Here is a 15,820-nt window from a genome sequence, read left to right as displayed (position 1 = left end):
TTGGTTGTTATTATTCCACTGTTCAGAAAATTTATCCTGAAAAATGATTTAAAATTTCATTAAATAAATGGAACCATATGACAGGGAGTTGCAAAATTTTCCTTACCTTAAAATACAGCAATATTTAAGAAAAGCTTAAAACTTAATAAAAATTTCATAACGTCAAAAAAAATTCCTTTTATAGATCATGATTATAAAGCCTTACAAGCAGGAAACATGGGCTAAAATTATGTAATTATATCTAAATTTTATCACTCTCCAAATCAATTTAGCTTTGAAAGAGCTGTAGAATTTTTAAACAGTTGGACTATAGTTTTAATATATAAGGCTATTCAAAAAGCTACTATAATATCCTGTGTGGAAAAGACAGTGAGTTAATGATTGGTTGATTACTTGACTACACAACTCATTTTCTGAAATCATTATAAATGAGTGCTAAAGGCTCTAAAGTTGCTAGCTTAATAAATTATATCTGTGGGCTTGATTTCATTTTATTTTTTTAATTTGAGCAATAAATATAAACTTTATTAAGATAAAAAATGAGAAGGCACTAAAAGAAAGAATATTTCCCTCTTCCTTGAGACAAAATACATTCAGATATTTAAAATTACCAGTCTGACGTTTTCAACTTTGAGCTATACAATACAGGTAGTCGTCGACTTACAACAGTTTGTTTAGTGACTGTTCAGAAGCAAAATGGCACTTAAAAATGTGACTTATGAACGCTACAACCTTTGCAGTATTCTTATGATCCTATGATCAAAATTTGGATGCTTGGGAATTGATTCATATTTATGACCGTTGCAGTGTCCCAGAGTCATGTGATCACTTTTTGTGATCTTCTGACAACCAAAGTCAATGGGAAAGCCAGATTCACTTAATAACTTACTAACTTATCAACTGTAGTCGTTGACTAAACATCTGTGGCAAGAAAGGTCATAAAATGGAACAAAATTCACTTAACAAATATCTCAACATAACATAACAACATAAATTTGGGCTCAATTGTGATCGTAAATACAAAAGAAGTAAGTAGCATTAGTTCAATTATTTACATTTGTTTGAAAGTACAATATAAACTTGGCATACATAAAAAGTCAACCTAAAAATTATTTTTTCAAGATGCAGTGCATCATACATTAATTTATATTCTATTCTTAATTTTTTACTCACTGTTTTTATAGAGTTTTGTTATAAACAAATATTTTGAAAAATAACCTTACCCATTTATATTTAGTTTGATATAAAATGAAGTAATAAGTGAATTTTTTTTGCAATAAGCTAAATTATTGGGAAAAATCATTGAAATATATATTTGATAAATATATTATATTTGATGAAATATGTAATCACTTCAGAATGACCGAAGTATGCTTAAAATATATCTGTAAGGATTTTACTATACAATCAATCCATACTGTAGGAGGAGCTATTCAGATATAGTAATGAAAGTAGTAGCAGCACAGTTATTGTGGTTAAATCTCTTACTAATAAATAAAAAGGGACCTGTTATTAGAAACATGTGTTTTTCATTTATCACAAAAACAAACACAATTCCAGAAATCTGCTTGTCAACAATCAGGAACTGTACTCAATATATGGAATAAATGGTATATCCAAAATGCTCTAAATTAACTTTACCAAATTTAAATTAATCCAAATTTTCTCATTTTTTAATTTGATTATGATTTTTTTTTAAAAAAAAATTTCAATTAAAATCCTTATTAGGCACTATTCATTATTATTATCCTAATGAGGAAGAATTGTTATAAACCTTTAGCTCTGAACTCACATTTAGCAGATCAGTAGACTGAAAATGAATTATAAATAAAATTTATTTCTATATACGGTATTTCTCGGAGTATAAGACACACCCTTTTCCCTCAAAAAAGAGGGTGAAAATCTGGATGCGTCTTATACACTGAATACAGCATTTTTTTGCTTCCCAAAACCCCACCCCCTTTGCAAATATTGCCGTGCATAGCCTTTAGGATGCTTCCAGACTGCTGCTAGGGGCTGGGGAGAGCAAAAATGAGCACAAAATGGGCCGTTGTTTTCTCGTTTTTGCCACCCCAACTCCCAGAAGCACTCTATAAGCCTCATAAAGGCTATGCATGCCCTTTTTTAAAAACTAAAAACAGGCCCGCTTTTGCGAAAAATGGACCGTTTTTGGGAGGTCTGCAGAGTGCAAAAACTTTTCTTTTAATTTGCCTCTTCAAAATCTTGGTGTGTCTTATACTCCAGTGCGTATCATATTCTGAAAAATATGGTATATCTAATTGTGGCTTATTTAAACTGTGGTTTGACAATAAATTTTGGTTTCTTGAATTGATGGCCTGATGTTGGCATGATTTTAGACCCTGTCAGAACTGGAACAAGCACTTTTTGCTCTACCTCTGTCCCTGGCTCCCAAAAAGTAACAATTTAATCGTTAAATACTGTTTTCTCCATAATAACAAGGGCAACCTTGGTAAACATTTTAATACAACACATCCTCAAGTGCAGAAATTATAGAAAGTAAAGACACAGGTGTCATGATGGCAATCTTAAAAGTCCTGACCTGGTTTTTGAAAGAGGCCAAAGAAATAGGCTTTCACAGAAATACTTTAAAAAGTTACCAACTATTAAGTTCAATAAATCAAAATAATATTTTAAGCTTCTAGCAAAATATTATCAACAATTTGGAGGACCATGGTGTAATGTATATATCCATACAGAGAGCATCATAGTAGAACTCCACACAACTTAAAATTGCCAAAAATATCTGAATAGTGTAACTGTATCTAAAATTTTGATTTTTTAAATTTTTCTTAAAATACCAAAACATTCTAAAGTGGAATCATGTGGCATCAGTTATCCTTTAAAAGGTTTTATATGGGTGTTATAATAAATTTAACTATAACATTATGAGTCATGTACTGTATAATCAGGGATGGGAGAGCAAAGAGCAAGAAAAATATTGTATATTGACAACTGGCAGTTTAGAAAAAAATCTTGAAAACATTTCAAGATGGTTACTGGCTCTTTACTTTCTCCTTTCAACAGCTCTATTCTAGTCAAACACATTAGCCTTCAAAGCTATCATTATTTCTGCCTCTAGCAGACAATCTATATCTGAACAGTTGTAAACATAAAACTTGACTGTATTGCTTCTGATCCAGCTGTTTCACTGAACAGCATTTGGTGAATAAAGAACTGGAATATGGGTACCCCCTGAGGCCTTATTTGCTAATGTTAGTCACCAGCTGCTGCTTTCTGTGATGATAGTAAGAAAGGCCTGGAAAGGAGGAGGAGGAGAAGGAGGAGATCATCTCAGAAACCTTTATGTTTTGTATGCTTGTTATCATGTAAACTTCAACATTTCTGAATTTTCAAGTCTCAAGATTACTGAATAGTTTCTAGAGTTAAAAGTGTAAATAGAGCCTATAAGTTACAACAAAATATTTTTCTTGGCAGATCTTTTATATGCATATGCAACCAATCATATTGAATTTTCATAGTAAAGTAAGATTATTATGGGAGCTAGCATTTTAATTGATATTTTTGGAACCTAACACCCTCTTGTAATTCTATTGTAACTGTAATAAGTGCAATACAATTGTAATTGCACTTTCAGAAGAGTATTGATAGAAGGTAAACAAGTATGATAAACAGCTAAAACTTTTAATTGACTAGACATTTCAAAGGGTAGAAAAGTGGCTTGGAAATCTTGAGTTTAAATTCAATGGTTCCTACTGAAGCAATGTCACACTCCATAATAATCAGCTATATCAATTGAAACTTGACAAAGGCGTTACTGACCAATACATTCAGCAGCTCTTCAAAATGAAGCTGGGAGACTAGGATAAGGTGACCAGACGTCCCAATTTTGGCAGGACAGTCATGATTTCTAACAATTTGTCCCGTGTCCTGGGGCGTTTTAAAAAAGTCCCGATTTTCTGGCTTCATGTTGAAAGCCCAGTGGATTTGCTTAAGAAATCCTAACTGGGGCAAGACAAAAGACACTCTGTCTAACTTCTCTCTATGTCTCAGTACTTTCATTGAAGATATTAAAACGTTAAAGCAAGAAAACGGAACCCCCCCAATCCCTTTTACCTCCTTTTATAAGAAAAGATGACCCAGTGCCATAGAGCTCCAGGAAATACTTTGGCTAGAGAAGCAGCAACTGTTCCTTCCTGGATTTCCCAGAGGGGAGGGGCACGGAAGTTGGAGGTCGGCTCGTGTGGGAAAAATGGTGGCAAGGTTTCTTTGAAAAATATTTCCCTGGGACTAATTTCACCATTTCAATTTGCTCAGTTCTTTGTATTAACATCTATATCATTCTGGATTGTCTTGGAGTGCCTTCCTGCTGGTAAGTGAGCTGGGTTTTTTTCTTTTATTTTTTAAATGTATTTTAAAATAATATTTTATTTACTGTGCATAGGATTTTTTAAAATAGTTTTATTCTGTGTGGATTCTTTTTTTAAATTGTCTTAGACTATTTAAAAAAAGATTCTATCCAAAATAAATTGAAGTGAAACCATTTTTAAAAATTCTATGCACAATACTTTGAAATATATTGTGCATAGAATTTTTTAAAATAGTTTTACTTCAATTTATTCTGTGTGGAATAGTTTGAAATGTTTTACTTCAATTTATTCTGTGTGGATTCTTTTTTTTTTAAATTGTCTTAGACTATTTAAAAAAAAATTCTATCCAAAATACAAAATACCAGCTGCAGTTATTCACTTAAGAACTGTGGAAAGAAAGGTGGTATAGTGACCAAAGTTACAATGGCATTGAAAAAAGTGACTGATGACCATTTTTCACACTTAGCGACCATTTTCACATTTAGCGACCGTTGCAGCATCCTCATGGTCACGCAATCAAAATTTTGATGTTTGGCAACAGATTCGTATTTATGATGGTTTCAGTGTCCTGGGGTCATGTAATCGCCTTTTGTGACCTTTTGACAAAGTCAAATGTGGAAACCAGATTCACTTATGTTACTAACTTATCAGCTGCAGTTATAAGACACCTTAAAGTATAAGACGCATCAAGATTTTCAAGAGATTTTTTTTAAAAAAAAGCTTTGCCCTCCCCGGTCCCCGGGAACACTTTGCAGACCTCCCAAACCCTCGTCACACCCCATTTTTGTGAAAAAGGGGCATGCAGAGAGTTTGAGAGGCCTGCAAAGTGCTCCTGGGGGCTAGGAAATACACAAATGTGATGTGGGGGGAGGGTTGGCAGGTGAAAAATTGGCCCATTTTTTTTGCAAAAATGGGGCATGCAGAGGGAGTGGGAGGCCTGTAGAGTGCTCCTGGGGACTGAGGAGGGCACAAAACAGCTCTTTTTTTTAAAACAGGGCATGCAGAGAGTTTGGAAGGCTTGCAGAGTGCTCCTGGGGGCTTGGGAGGGCAAAAATGGCCCATTTTTGTGAACAATGGGCCCATTTTTTGCTCATTTTTGTCCTCTCCAGCCCTTTACAGGCTTCCCAAACCCTCTGCATATCCATTTTTTCAAAAAAGAAGATTCACAGGGTGGGGTTTCTGGAGGCCAAAAATACTGTATTCAGTGTATAAGACACACCCAGATTTTCACCTTCTTTTTTGGGGGGGGAGGGAAGGTGCATCTTAAACTCTGAAAAATATGGTAATTTCCAATAATTATTAACAATTTTCTAGTATCTCTCAGTGCTGCCATAAATTTCTGTTCAGAAATATTATTATTCTAATTTATTCAGTTGTACAAAAAAGGTGACCTGATATAACATGGAACTATTAGATATATTTCGACACTTGATATCAATGCTTTCATCAATAACAGTATATTTCGATATAATCTTCCAATTTAAATTTCATATATTGTATTATTCAAAATTTCACTAGTGGCTTCACTGCAAAACAATTATCTTTCCTTGTCGTTTAACATTATTAACCCTACTAAACAGAACTTTCACAGCTGGGTGATATTTGTACTGTATGGGAGAAATTAATGGATACAGGTAGTCCTCGACTTACAATAGTTCTTTTAAAAGTTACTTATGATCATTTTCACATTTATGACCAATGTAGCATTCCATAGTCATGTGATAAAAATTCAGATGCTTGGCAACTGCTTCATATTTATGACAGTTGGAGTGTTCCAGGATCATGTGGTCACCTTTTGCACTTTTCTGACAAGTAAAGTCAATGGGGAAACTAGATTCACTTAACAACCATGTTATTAATTTAACAATTGCAGTGATTCACGAAACAACTGGGGCAATAAAAGTCATAAAATGGGGCAAAATTCACCTAACAACTGTTCACTTAGTAACAGAAATTTTGGGCTCAGTTGTGGTAGTAAGTCAAGCACTACCGGTATTTGGAATACTCTCCCTTTTTATGACCATGCAACTCCTTAATTCGACTGGATAGAGCTGAACGTTTACTGGCTGGATGTCCTTCCTGATGCCATGCAGAGTTTGCAGTAGATATTTTTTTTCTTTACACCCTAAGAGAGGAACATTTGCTGCTACCTACAAATGAACACTAAACCTTAGTGGGAGACAAGCATCTTCACCACTAGGCCAGCAAACCACTCTATATTTGGAATACATCAGTTTAAAATTTTCACAAAGGGGCAAAGAGTGCCACAATGTTTCACTAAATCCAAGCCGGCAGCTGGAATTACATTTCATGTTTTACACGAGGACCTTTTGATGAATTTCCTTTTAAAGGGTTTAAATAATGGCTATTTTTTGTTTTATCAAGGCTGCCTAAATAGCCTTGATAAATTAATTCCAATGACATTGTCAATGTACAAAACAGATGTACTATAAAACAAAGCTTATAGGAAATTCTTCTATAATTAAAATCAGTTCTTGCTTCCTAGTATTAATCTTGGGAAAATCTGTAAAAAAAATAAAGCCATTGAATTTTATTGTACTGCATTAACTGATAGAACTTATCTTAAGCGTCTTTAAAATAATTAAATGTTAAAGTAGATTCTCCTCCTTCCCCGCACGATCATGTAACAACACAAATGTTTTAACGTAACATTTTACTATACACTTCATTTTTTGAAAATTAGCATTGTGTTTTACTTGATGTGTTAATAACCTTTGAGTTATGCAGGCCAAGGTCTCAGAACTAATCATAAAAGAAACATACTGACTGCTATTCACTTTAATATAATAACCTTTTATTTAAAACAACTTCCAAAAAATTTCATTGCAAGAAGTTGCTAAAAGGGTTAAAACCTATTAAATGTCAAAGAATTTGCCTGACTCAAACTTCCAATAAAGGAAGAGAATAGGCTTTCTTTTTGAATTATTTAAATCTTTACTGACTGTGCACTGAACCATTAAATTAGAAAAGTGTTATTAGAAGTGTTCTCTGGTTTTTATAAAAGTTGTAGCCTAGAATGTATCAAACTACAGCCTTTAACTTAAGCAGTTAAAGAAATAGGTTTTTAATCCTAAAAACATGGTTTTCTCTGATATAAAATGGATTGTAATTAAAAGTCTGGCCTGCAAGCTAAAGATAATAAAACTATGATTATAGCAGCATACATGTTCATTTAGTGTATTCTTTGTGCATGTTTCCATTTTAATGTGGACAAATGTCTTCAATTTAGTTTGATCTTGCAGTTTTCACTCACTTGGATACTCTCAGCAAAGAATAAAGCTTTTAATAGTGAACCATTTGGAAAAATTAATTGACTTTTTAAAAACCTTTTCAAAATTCTAATAGTGTTTCTGGCAGGTATATGTTAACATGAGAAGTAGGACTTACATTTAAGCTTGTGCATGCTCATTTTTTTAAATCAATGCCTTACAATTAATTATGATTTAAACATTACATAGAAGGTAAAATAATGACATCTCATTTTTTTACACATTTTATAGCACTATAAGTATCAGTATTTTCAACTGGATTATGTTATAAAATAGATGATCATTACATATTTTTGTTTGTCACAATAAGTTTTATTTTCTGATCAGGAACTGCAAAGGATGAACAATGGTAACTTTATTCAATACCTGTTCTAGCAAAACATCGTTGAGTTAGAAGAATCATGCCTCCAATTACATTTAAATCAAGATACTGAATTATTGATATTTAAAATTCTAGTAAGAGAAATGAAATTGTAAATAAATTGCATATATGTATTGTCAGCGTTCCAAATATCATCCAAAATTAAAGGCCAAAGATCCTAAAAGGAATATAACTGCAGGCCTGACATGTATTTTATGTAAATCATATTAGTACACATATTTAAACTAGTGTTCCCCAACCTTTATAATCTCTAACTACATGGATAACCTCAAAAATTCTCAGCCATCATTTTGAAATTCTGGCAACTGGTTAATGCATTTGGAAGGCACCCAGATCGGTGAATAATAATTTAAAATTAATTTAAATGGATTATATTTTTTTTTACTTGTTAAAATTCCAATCAACTCATGTAAAGAGTATTGGAATAATTCATTAAATTACCACCTCTTGAATAATTAAAAAATTTCCATATAAGGTAAGCATATCATATGCCTGCAAAATGCCATTTACTACCACACTTGTACTTATCTGCTGTCTAATGTAATTTTCAGAAACTTTTCTCAAGATACATACATTATATTTTCAAGATATACTACATTAATTACATTTTTTTTAAGTGTAGCACTCTGTTATGGAAAGTTCTGGAGCAACTGGAAGTTACAGTACAATATTCTATGAGAAGTGTGTATTTTTGCACATATTTTAAGATTGATTTAAGAACATTAGAAAATGTTATTTTTAGCTTTTCTGTTAAAAACCTTTCATACCATGCAATAAAACTAACCATCATAAAATAAAATAAATATATGTTGATAAAATCTAATGTCTATAACTAAAAACTTCTGTGACTGGAGATAAAACACAAAAGATAGAATACATACAATGGGGAATAAGTCATTGTGAAAACAGGATTGATTTAAACCAAACCACTAACATCATTGTTCCCCCTCCCTATCTATGTATAAGGAAACAAACAGGCCCTAGCAAGGGAGATCTTGGGCTTTCTCAGGACAATCCTCCTGTGTAAGGGTGAAGAAGACAGGGCTCCCTTTCATTGCCATAAGAGTACATCTTGCACAGCTAGGGCTCTATAAGAAACTAGAAAATCTTCAAGATTCCATCTTGCCAATATTTGATGGCAAATATAGTTCAGTTTCTATGCAAAATCAGATCAAGAATCAGATAATCTAATCTTATATCACCTAAACTGTAGGACTACAGTTGCTTAAAGTCAACTACCAGACCCGGAATAAACAACTGTATCACTTTAGCTTTTATGAAATCTCTGTCAACCTCTATCAAGATTTGCCACTAAGGACTTCTTTTACATGAAATGATTTGAGGATAAATCTGCATGCACTGTTATCTTTCTTCAAGCACAGGGCAGATACTGTTAAATTAGGTAGCAACAGCATTGTGGACTGGGGTTTTACAGTAGATATCACTATCCTTGACATCCTTGTACATGTAACTGTTGTTGTCTACTTGACAAGTCTTTCTTCCTAAGAAGTGTTTTAAACTATATGATCCAAAATATGATTTAGTGGCACTTGGATTTTTCCCATAAGACAGTAATTAACTGTATATTGTTCTATTCATTCTATTAATGATATATTAGATTATTCAGTTTTGTATTTGTTCTTGAATACTAATAATAGGGGCAAGTGAAGAGAAAGATCAAAACTTATCAATATGTAGCATATACATTTATTAAAAATGCATTTCATTCAACTGTATTTTAGAACTTCTGAACTTTTTTGTATTTGTTCACTGATATATGTGTGTGGGTACATACATACATACATACATACATACATACATACATACATATATCCACAAACATATATATATATCACGACAGAAAGCCATTATTTTTATAAATATAATATAAAATAATATAATTTTATATTATTTTATAATATAAAAATAATGGCTTTCTGTCATGATGGTCTCTTGTGACGAGCCGATAGACAGAGAATGGAAGCAGTCTGCTTCCTCCCATATTTGGGCACACCAGGGGTTGTGACACTAAATACATACCTACTTCCCTGGCTCAGCTGATAAGGAGGAGAACCTTGTGGCTTAGTGGTTAACACAACTGCTTAATATGTAATACAGCACAGGTTCAAATCCCAGTAAGGGTATGGCTAGCTGATGAGAGCTAAATAGCTTGAAATAGATCTATACTAGTCTCCCTTTATTTATTTATTTATCAGCACAAATGCAACACAAATGTAACAAAGGCAACAGTAAAAATAATGGCTTTCTGTCGTGATGGTCTTTTGTGACGAGCCGATAGACAGAATGGAAGCAGTCTGCTTCCTCCCATATTTGGGCACACCAGGGGTTGTGACACTAAATAAATAAATAAATAAATAAATAAATAAATAAATAAATAAATAAATACATACATACATACATACATACATACATACATACATACATACATATGGAACTTTGCAATCAAAGCTTTTGCACATATAATTGATTTCTGCTTTTTCAATCTCATACTTTCACTATGTACTATACCCAATTCCAGGCATATGTCTATACAGCTCATCCAATTATTATAATATTTTCTTCAAGAAAAATGCAGTAACATCTTTAAAATGACCTGGGTTTTTTTTAAGGAAAGATAAATTTTGTTTAATTAAATTATACTTTTACATTTTGCTTCTACAATCTAATTGCTAACCTCAACTTTAAAATGAGTTTTGAATGGTCTGTCTTTTAGGTCCTCCGCCAACACAGTAATCATAGAAATTAAAAAAAACTGATGAAGTCATAAAATGAAGAGATTGGGGTGATTTATAGTTTGTAATTTCTACTTAATCTACATTTATGTAAACAGTAAATCTTCATACTCCAAAGACTATGAATCTTCATTTATCTTTTATGACAAGGCAGCAAAAAGATAGCTTAATAAATGGAAGGTTGTAAAGAGATTATACTACAAGCTATACAGTAAAATGTTTGACATTTCTAAAACCCTGGAAAACAGCAACATTGCATTAACTATTTTTGGGTTCTCAACAAGGTTGGTTGGTGACATTGTAAAATATAAAAATCAGAACTGATAAACATATTCAAAATAAGAAGTAAAAGCAACCTGATGAACATTTTGGCATGTTTGCTTACTGAGGCTTAAAACCTCAGCTTGGGGACATATTCCATTTGGGGCTGTGAATAGTCATTCTCTTCGCTATCAAAAATGTTACTGATTCTTTTGAATAGCTTAATTTATGATTATTATGATAAGTAAAAAGGAAAATTTTATATATATATATCCCAGCAAACAGATGATATTTCTGTATTGGCAGACATACGAGATTTGATCCTAGTTGAAGGGCCCAGAAGCGATAGGAGCAAAAGGAGAGTAGTTACACTACTCTAAATTGTGACCAAAACCCAAAATTGGTACCAGAAATTTCAAATTTCAGATCCCATAATTATGTGTCAGCCTATCCAAGGCCAATGTATCATGGAAACCAGTGACGTGCAGTTAGGGGAGGCAGGGGAGATAGAGCCTCACCACTGTCATCATGAAAAGAAAAAAAAATGTGAAAGGAAAAAGGCTGAGCTAGTTGCTGCCAGAGTCAGAGTGGATGACTCTGCTTAGTGCTTAACTGTTTAAAAAAGCCTCTAAAAAGTGCCCTCTACAGGAGGAGGCAGGAGAACCACGTTCCTCATTTAGTCTGACTTTATGATCACTTGAACAGAGTTAGGCAAGGGTTAAAAGCCGAAAAATTCCTTATGTAGATGAGGCACATGGTTCTCTTGCCTCCTCCTGTAGAGGGCGTTTTTAGAGGCTTTTTTAAACAGTTAAGTAGAGTCATCCATTGGGGACTCTGGCAGCAGCTAGCCCAGCCTGACCTCAGCAGTTCTTGCCTTTTTCCTTTTACATTTTTACATTTTCATGATGGCAGGCAAGAGCAGAGTTGAAATCCTCTGTGAAACAGATGGAAAAGGTATGTAGGTCGGAGGGAGGGGGAAGAATTCAAAATTAATCCTCCTGGTGCAACATTGTGTGTGTGTGTGTGTGTGTGTGTGTGTGTGTGTGTGTGTGTTTGTTTCTTCATTCAAATAAACTCTCTCTCAATTTGAGAGAGAGTTTGTTTGAGAGTGAAGAGAGGGAACCAATCACCCACTGCAGGGAGGGGGAACCGATTAGGTGGTTCCGCCCCAGGCGCCTGGTGGACCCTATGGGATTTCAGATGGTGCTTGGAGAAATACCCGACGCTCTCGTCCATAGTCTGGTAGAGTCCTTAGTCGCTGCCTGGAATAAAGCGGCGGCAGGGGCTCTAAACCGGATTGCGCCTTTGCGGCCTCTCCGAGGTTGCGGATCCAGGAGGGCTCCTTGGTTCACCGAGGAACTCTGGGAGATGAAGCACCAAAAGAGACACCTAGAGCGCCGCTGGAGGGCCAGTAACTCTGAATCAGACCGAGCACTGATGAGCGCCTATATCAGGACCTATCTGGTGGCAATACGGGCGGCGAAATGTACACATTTTGCCACTCTTATTGCATCCGCTGAATCGCGCCCAGCCACCTTGTTTAGAATAACCCGCTCCCTCCTGAAAGGGAGGGATGCGGATGACCCTTTACAAGGTAGAGCTGAGCAATTTGTTCAGTTTCTAACGGATAAAGTCGCTCGGATTCGGACAGATCTGGACTCCAATTGCACGGTACCAGCCGAGGTACCGGGGGAAGGTCTTGAGCGGATTTTATGGAGCGAGTTTCAACTTGTCGCTCCTGAGGAAGTGGACAAGGCCATGGGAGCGGTGAGTGCCTCCACCTGTGTACTGGACCCGTACCCCTCCTGGCTGGTTTCGACCAGCTGAGAGGTGACACGTGGCTGGATCCAGAGGATAGTTAACAACTCTCTCCGGGAGGGATCCTACCCACTTCTCCTAAAGGATGCAGTGGTGAGACCCCTCCTGAAGAAGCCTTCTCTGGACCCAGCCATTTTAAGTAACTATCGTCCAGTTTCCAACCTCCCCTTTGTAGGGAAGGTTGTTGAGAAAGTGGTGGCCTTTCAACTCCAGCGGTCCTTGGATGAAACCGATTATCTGGATTCCTTTCAGGCCTGGTTACAGCACGGAAACTGCTTTGGTCTCACTGATCGATGATCTCTGGAGAGCCAGGGATAGGGGTCACCCCTCTATCCTTGTGCTCCTTGACCTCTCAGCGGCCTTCGATACCATCGACCACAGTATCCTTCTGCGACGGTTACGGGAGGTGGGAGTGGGAGGCACGGTTCTTAGATGGTTCTCCTCCTACCTCTCGAACAGGTCGCAGTTGGTGTTGGTCGGAGGGCAGAGGTCGACCCCTAGGCCCCTCGATTATGGGGTGCCACAGGGTTCAGTCCTGTCTCCCCTCCTATTTAACATCTACATGAAGCCCCTGGGTGAGATCATGTGATTATATACCATCAATATGCGGACAACACGCAACTGTATCTGTCCGCCCCGTGCCAACTCAGTGAAGTGGTGGAAGTGATGTGCCAGTGTGTGGAGGCTGTTAGGGTCTGGATGGGAACGAACAAGCTTGCACTCAATCCCAACAAGACCGAGTGGCTATTGATGCTCCCTCTCAAAGATGGTCCAGATATTCCATCCCTTAGCCTGGGGGGTGAAATCATACGCCCCTCAGAGAGGGTTCGCAATTTGGGAGTCCTCCTGGATCCGCAGCTGACGTTAGAACATCACTTGTCGGCTGTGACCAGGAGGGCCTTTGCCCAGGTTTGCCTGGTGCACCAATTGCGACCCTACCTGGGCCGGGAGGCCCTTCGAATAGTCACTCACACCCCCGTCACCTCAAGACTGGATTACTGTAACGCGCTCTACATGGGGCTGCCCTTGAAGAGTGTTCTAAGACTTCAGTTAGTCCAGAACGCAGCCGCGCGAGCTATTGTGGGTGTACCTAGGTACACCCACGTTACACCTATCCTCCGCGAGCTGCACTGGCTGCCCATTGGTCTCCGGACACGCTTCAAGGTGCTAGTCGTTACTTTTAAAGCCCTACATGGCATCGGACCTGGCTACCTGAGAGACCGCCTCCTGCCAATTACCTCCCAAAGACCGAGTAGATCGCACAGACTCTCCGGATTCCATCTGCCTGCCAATGTCGGCTGGCGACTCCCCAGGGGAGGGCCTTCTCTGTTGCAGTGCTGGCCCTCTGGAACGATCTCCCCGTGGAGATCCGGACCCTTACTATCCTTCCAGCCTTCCGTAAAGCAACTAAGACCTGGCTGTTCCGGCAGGCCTGGGGCTGTTGAAGTATCCAGCCACACTTTAAGTTATGAATGTTGCTGAAATTTTAAATTGTTGTATTGTTTTATATATTTCCCTCCCCTTTTTTTATTGTAAGCCGCCCGGAGTCTTCTGAGGGTGGGCAGCATATAAAACTAATAAATACAAATACAAATACAAGGGGGTAGGAGAGACAGGGAGGGCAGCCCGCCAGCTTTCTTTCTCTGTGTCCGCGGCAGTCTGCCAGCAGAGGCAGGTCTTTTGCCCCCCTCTGCTGGTGGGCTGCCACTTTCTTTTGCCCAGAGGCAGGCAGCTCAGGCAAGCTGGCGGGTTGGCACTTTCTTTCTTTTGCCCAGAGGCAGCAGTCCGCCTGAGCTACCCATCTCTGTGCAAAAGAAAGCAGCAGCCCACCAGCTCACTTTCTTTTGCCCGCCTCTATGTCCGCCACAGACATAGAGGCGGGCAAAAGAAAGCAAGCAGGTGGGCTGGCGCTTTCTTTCTTTTGCCCAGAGGCGGGCAGTTCAGGCGGGCTGGCACTTTCTTTTGCCCTGAGGCAGCAGCCCGCCTGAGCTGCCCACCTCTGGGCATAAGAAAGAAAGCGCCAGCCCGCCAGCTCACTTTCTTTTGCCCGCCTCTATGTCATGTCCACTGCTGCCGTGGACACAGAGGTGGGCAAAAGAAAGCGGGCTGGCGGGCTGGCACTTTCTTTCACCCGCCTGTCAGAGCTCAGGAGGGCTAAAGAAAGAAAGAGCTTTAGGCAGTGGGAAGTCGGGGGAGAAGACTGCCTCACTAGCCATAAACCTCACTGCATGTCACGGATGGAAATCATAATAGAAAACAGCTGTAAATCACATCTACCCACTTTGCTCATGCACATCAAATTATATAATGTTATAGTAAGCATTAGAGAACTTAGAAATACATATATTTATTTTATGTCTATGTACTTTGAGGATGGGGTAAATGAAAGAAGTCTCTCATTAAATAATATTGCTTACTTATCAAAAAAGTAAACTGTAATAATTAACAACAAAAGTAAACTTACAGACAGTCCAAGAACACTTCTCGTCAAAATGAATTCTTATCTGATGATTCTGCAGTTCATTATAGCCATAATAAATCAACACTGGTGGCTCCATACTGTTATGGAAAACTTGCTCCAGGCAGGAAAACCTGTTTAGTCATTTCCCCCCCCCCCATTTCTAATTGCAGCTGCATCTTAGTCACTTATAAATAATTGAGACTGAGAATTTGACCAAGTATAAATTAACTCTACATTTCAGTTCAAGACAGTTTTCACTGCAGGAACTAGTCAACTGCCCCGAACTAGTCCTCCAGTTCTCTTGGCAAGATTTCAGAAGTGGATTGGCAGAAGGACGAGGCTGGAGCCAGAACTGCAGAACGATGAACACTTTATTCAGGTAACAACTATGTACAGGCGATCCAGCACCTTACTTGCTTGACAGCTATTTATACGGAGCTGTCAAGCAGGGAAAGCCAATGAGCGCGCCCCTAGCGGCCTGCGCTTAGCCAAGCCGTGCCTTAGCC

The 15,820-nt window shown here is 37.5% G+C and overlaps 1 protein-coding gene across 1 annotated transcript in view; it reads right to left on the bottom strand.

Moving 5' to 3' along the window:
* The window catches only part of TOX (thymocyte selection associated high mobility group box), a 233,444-nt gene that overhangs the window by 47,180 nt on the left and 170,444 nt on the right, over positions 1-15,820 (bottom strand). The window lies entirely within an intron of this gene.

The sequence above is a fragment of the Thamnophis sirtalis genome, unplaced genomic scaffold, assembly GCF_051295495.1.
Source record: "Thamnophis sirtalis isolate CommonGarterSnake01/CBP01778 unplaced genomic scaffold, rThaSir2_p1.2 scaffold_2, whole genome shotgun sequence".
Taxonomy (NCBI): domain Eukaryota; kingdom Metazoa; phylum Chordata; class Lepidosauria; order Squamata; family Natricidae; genus Thamnophis; species Thamnophis sirtalis.
The sequence above is the reverse complement of the archived record's forward strand: the minus strand, read 5'-3'. Positions and strand labels throughout refer to the sequence as shown.